Source organism: Cibotium barometz, chromosome 53 (genome assembly GCF_041138505.1).
Source record: "Cibotium barometz isolate CiBa-2024 chromosome 53, ASM4113850v1, whole genome shotgun sequence".
Classification (NCBI taxonomy): Eukaryota; Viridiplantae; Streptophyta; class Polypodiopsida; order Cyatheales; family Cibotiaceae; genus Cibotium; species Cibotium barometz.
In genome coordinates, this window is record NC_141098.1 from 22,395,153 (window position 1) to 22,400,609 (window position 5,457).

Sequence of the window (5,457 nt, forward strand, 5' to 3'; positions counted from 1 at the left end):
TATATATACATGTATATATGTATATATAATATGCATAAAATATATATATAAAATGTATATACATCATTGTGTGGGATTAGCTTACACCATTGTGTGAGATTCTTTCTTTAACAAGAGAGAGAGAGAGAGAGAGAGAGAGAGAGAGAGATGTTATATGTTGTATTTTTATAACAATACTACATTTCCATTTCAGATGGCAACAATAGATAATAGTCTACGGAGATGTAAATGTAATTACAAGTGCAGGCATTCACATCTTGGTTATGAAGATGTGAGTAGAAGGACATATTATTCACATTGTCACCAAGACTTACGTGGAAATATACATCCATCGATTTTGGTAAATGTGAGAGCTTAATTCTATGGAAAATAATAGGTTGATGCATGGAGAGCCACCCAACTCATCTATTGGACGAAGGATAGTGTGGTGTAGATGTAGAACATATTGCCATGGTGGAAGAATGGTTGCTCCATCAACTTATGCAAGGCATAAGCTAATTGATGAGCGATTTGAATCTATTGCAACAAATCTTGGGCTGCAAACTTCAAGATTTGGCTCTTCAGAACTTAGAGAAGAAGACAATGGACCTTTGCATGGGATGATGCATGAAGATGATAATAATGTGTTTATTGATACACATGATGAACATTATCACCATGAGGAGGAGGAGGAGGAGGACGAGGAGGAGGACATGGTTGACATGGAGTTGTCTTTGGTTGATAAAATCATACAGGGGGTGATTGAATTGCAAGCACTTTGGGATGAACAACAGGCTTCAGTGGAATTTCAAGATAGTATGCTTAGGATTCTATTTGGAGACATGGATGGTTCTAGGAATAGAGCAGATAAAGATAAAATCAATACACCAAGCTTGAGTAAACTATTAGTGCAGTTGCCACAAACATGGGATGGAGATCTAGATGGCATAAGTGTTCCCACATGTTGGGAGCAGTTAAATACCATGTTTTCGACACTTGGTATGGTTCATGCAAATCGATATAGAATATGCCAAGGATTAGACAATTCTATACATGATGCTAAGCTCTATCCACCAAGTAAAGAAGACAACTACATTGGCGACACTCTTGAATGTCAATGCAATAACAATGAAAGAGGTAAGAAAAAATTAAAGCGTGATTGCTTAACATGCAGTGAGAAGTGTTCAAAGTGTGCCAAGCTTAGAAAGGATATGTTATGTTTCGATTATGTTCCCATTGGTAACAATTGAAGCTTCTTGCAAAAAGTAGATCTTTGTGCCATGACTTGTTGGAAATGTGGCGAAATAAAGAGAGATGGTTGTTGGTATCTAATAGCTCTGATGATTCGAAAAGAATTTATGATTTTTGGGATGGTACAAAGTGTAATAGTGTTAAAGAGTTTTGGGATCCACAATCATATTTTGAGTTGCCCTTGATATGTGATAATGTCCATTGTAAACAAGCTTATCGAGCATGGCCTTCTTCACTAAAATCAGAAGCACTTCTAGAGGGTTGGAATGAAAGTGAGCAAATGTACAAGTTTATTTGTAAGGGTTGTCGAGCTCCAATACAAGGTCTCAAAAGACTTTGTAAGGTAAGACTTTTGTTATATGTATATTCTCTAGCGTTATATATATTAAAGTGTGTTACATACTACTACACCTTAATGTTACATACTTCTACACCCTAATGTGTCTTCTTTTGAATGGACAGGGAGATCCACGTAATTTTGCTTTATTATTACATTGGGATGGCTTCCAAGCATCAAAGACGACCCAAAAAAATTATGGTGTGGTTGAGATCAAAGTTCTCAATTGTGGGAAGAAATCTTTGATTGGAGTGATACTTGTGTTATTATTCCATTCAGTTGCAAGAAATTTGTTGGAAGCTCGAGCAAACTTTTCCATGTTTTTATGAAACCTTTGATGGATGAGTTGGAAAGTCTCTTCATACATGGAATTGACTTACACTTCAATTATCCTGTGTCATCTATCTTTGCAGATGACCACTTTTATAACCAAAGATTCCATGCTCGTGCTATGCTAATGATGGTGACTGGAGAACATCCAGCCAGGGATTTAATATTCACGTGATCACAAGATTTTTTGTGATAATAACACATGTGAACAAGTTATTCACATGTTCTCATGTTACCGTTCACAAAATAACATGTCACTTGCCATTTGGGAACCCCTTAAAAGCTTGGCTACACATGGGAATAAGCTATTCACATGTTCTCATGTTACCATCTTCACATAATAGCAGGTCAGTGACCACCTAAGAAAGATTTTTTATGCCCGACAAAGATAATTTTTTTAGGCCCTTGTGAAAGCTTTGTGAATATAACATGTGATCACAAGATTTTTTGTGTTATTAACATATGTTATTAACATGTTCACATGTTTTCGTTTACGTCAGTGAAATCCCTGCATCCAGCTCAATGCAAGATTGGATCATGTAAAGAAGGTGGTCAAGCTTTTTGTCGTAGAGACAAAGCAATAGCCACTTTGGAAAGTGTAGTCTCGGGGCAGTACTTGTATGATCAAAACAGGTATCAATTCAGATATGCTCCAATGAAAAGATCTACCAAAGAGATGTCCAAACATTTAATTCTTGCAGAGCGAGCAAGCACCCAAGCTCAATGTGAAGAGATACTAAAAGAGGCAGGTCTTTCAGGTAGATCAAGTTTGTGGAGACTTTATGATCTATATGGCTTTGACGTGTCTCTTGATTTGGTATATGATTGCATGCACATATTAGCATTGAACTTGTTTTCACAAAGTATATCGGTTGTCTAATGAGAGAAGTGGACAATAAAGTGAGGAGAGAAATAGATGATGCAACTCACAAAATGACAAAAGTGACACCTTATTCGATTCGATATGGTCGATGGCCGAGGTTTCCTAGCAAGTATTTTGAGAGTTATAAGGCAGAAGAAAATAAAAAAATTGTGCAATGGTGTTTACCATATATATTGTGTGAAGTCAAAGGTATCCCCTAAGAAATTCTATGACTTGGGTCTCTTGCTCATAGATATTGTGTGAACCTCCTTTTTCACATGCTCTTGGCCAACAAGTCTTAGCAGGTGTTAGTCCTACACCTACATATGATGAGGTGTTTCGAGCACCTAGATTGGTGAGTAGAGACCAAAACAAGCTCTATGGGAAAGAATTATTAGAGAAATGTTTTCAAGGATCAACATGCCATTTTGCTTGGCAACTACCGCCTTGTAGGAAGGTGGTTTAATGGAGTTAAGACTCCTAAATATCTTCGCCATAACAAAGAGGCACAAGAAAAGATCAAGAGAATTATTTGTGAGCATCATCATGAGATTACAACTCTAAAGTTCATTGGAGTTGAATATGTTTGGTTGGAGGAAGATATCTATAGATGGTGGGTCTCACGTAGACAAGCAAATAGAAAGTACAATAAGAAGAAGAGTATCAAGGACAATGTAAGTGTTAATGTTTATGCTTATGAATGTTCTTTTAAAAACTAATAATTGGATTGATAATTTTAAAACTAATCTAATGCATTTGACATTTTGTGTTTGATAGAAGGATACATTAAAAGCACAAGGGATGACTCAATCCATAGATGAAGCAAGTAATGACATGGATGCTAGCTCATCACATCATGTAAGTATATTTTATAGTTTTTTAAACCATAAATTGTATGCTTCAGCTCTATGTGTGTGTGTGTGTGTGTGTATATATATTATATATATATGATTTAAGAAGCTTAATACATAGTTCATCACTTTTTTTATTTGGTCTAAATTCATAGGTCTTGGAGCTTGCATTGACTCCTCAAGGAAATATTAATTCTAATGAAGAGGTAAAAGAACTAAACTTGATTTTTTCTTTTCCTATGTAAGCAGCTTTTTTACATTGGTATGTTTATATTATATATTTATGTGGTTCTAGTTTTAACTTTATGTTATTTTACTTGTCATGGTCTTAAAGCCAACACTCAATCTTCAAGCATATAATCATTCTTATGAAGAGGTAAGAGCTAGAAAGATGTATCATAAGGAGAATGTATAATGGTTTTTTCTTTGAATCATGCATAGTAACTTATGCAATGTTACATGTTTTGAACGTTTTGTTTAAAAGATTTTGTTACTAATGTGAACTTTATAGACAAACTTTGAGATTCAAGCTAGCTCTCCTTACATTGATGCGATAAAAAATGATCAACCTATAGAGAATGTAAGTGTATTATATAATTGATTTTATTCTCAGTAGGATTTCTTTTGGTTTTGTATTAAACGTATGCTCTTCTAAATAGATGGATAACTTTATATTCGGGACAAAGAGGTTTGAAGGGTTGCAAGATTATATATTCGATGAGGTGTATTCTCTTAGTCCACATAAAGATTTGATTTTAAGACTACTATTTTTTGAATTCTATGTGATTTTGATAACATCTTATAAACCAGGATTCTTATAATACAACAATGGAGGAGAATAATTATTCCTTTACTGAGCTACTACATCATGACACATCAAAAAGAGTGAGAGCCATAAGAAATCAAGAAGCGAGAGTGTATATGACAAGTGAAGACAAAGTTTGGTTGAGTTTTTCTTTGTATATGTGATAAGTTGTCAATATTTCTTCTAATATTTTATTGTACTTGTAATCCAATGTTGAATTTGGCTAAGTATACGAATGAGGTTTCAAGAAAAAGTCAAAGAAAGAGAAAGGTAATGCAAAACTTACAAAAGTTTTCTACTATCTCTTTGTACTCCTATTTTTTTCTCTTTTTATTTTTGTGAATATTAATGCTAGTTTTTGGCTTGTTCCAAAGGTAAGTGAGAAGATGAAAACTCACTTGGAAGAAAGAAGTCACCAAAAGGGTGAAAATATTATACCAACAACCATTTGAAAGGTATTGTTAGATAGATGTATAATGTTATGATTCTCCTATTTTTAACGTAATGGATTTGATTTTTCTAGGGTTTAATTTTGTTATTTCAAATAGGATTTAGAACACATTGGAAAATCAAATGTAGAGGCATCATGTGAACCTTTACAAGTAAGTGATATTATATTAGAGAAATTTATCATTGATAAGTTTATTATTTTGAATCTTTTTATTTAGGTAAATTGAATATGCTTTAAAATTTTATATATTTTATTATCATGAATATAGGTGAGCCACATTTCAGAGGAGGATATGGAGACAATCTTATTAAAGTACATGAGAGTGCATACTATCCAAGACATATACTTTTCTCTCATCAAGAGTACATATGTCAATCTAAAGAAGGAGAATATTAGTTTCAAAAACTACTCAAAGGATACGAAAAGGCCTGGGAGTGACATTATGATTCGTGACATTGTGCATTGGCTTATTGCCAATAAGAAAGTCAAATTCAATGCACAATCCATACCTATTAGTTTAGAAGATGTAAACATAATCCCATGACATTTAGATAATCTTGAAGTACTATTTATTTTGAACATGATGTACGT

General features: G+C 33.8%; 2 long non-coding RNA genes across 2 annotated transcripts; both read left to right on the plus strand.

The window, feature by feature from the left end:
* Window positions 1–3,765: 3,765 nt before the first annotated feature.
* On the plus strand, window positions 3,766–4,187 carry LOC147608412 (uncharacterized). Its single transcript, XR_015264446.1, has 3 exons — window positions 3,766–3,816; window positions 3,945–3,986; window positions 4,122–4,187. It is a non-coding gene; the product is annotated as an uncharacterized LOC147608412 (long non-coding RNA).
* Window positions 4,188–4,622: 435 nt separating this feature from the next.
* LOC147608413 (uncharacterized) lies at window positions 4,623–5,206 on the plus strand. The gene is made up of 4 exons (XR_015264453.1): window positions 4,623–4,685; window positions 4,790–4,870; window positions 4,964–5,017; window positions 5,135–5,206. It is a non-coding gene; the product is annotated as an uncharacterized LOC147608413 (long non-coding RNA).
* Window positions 5,207–5,457: the final 251 nt, after the last annotated feature.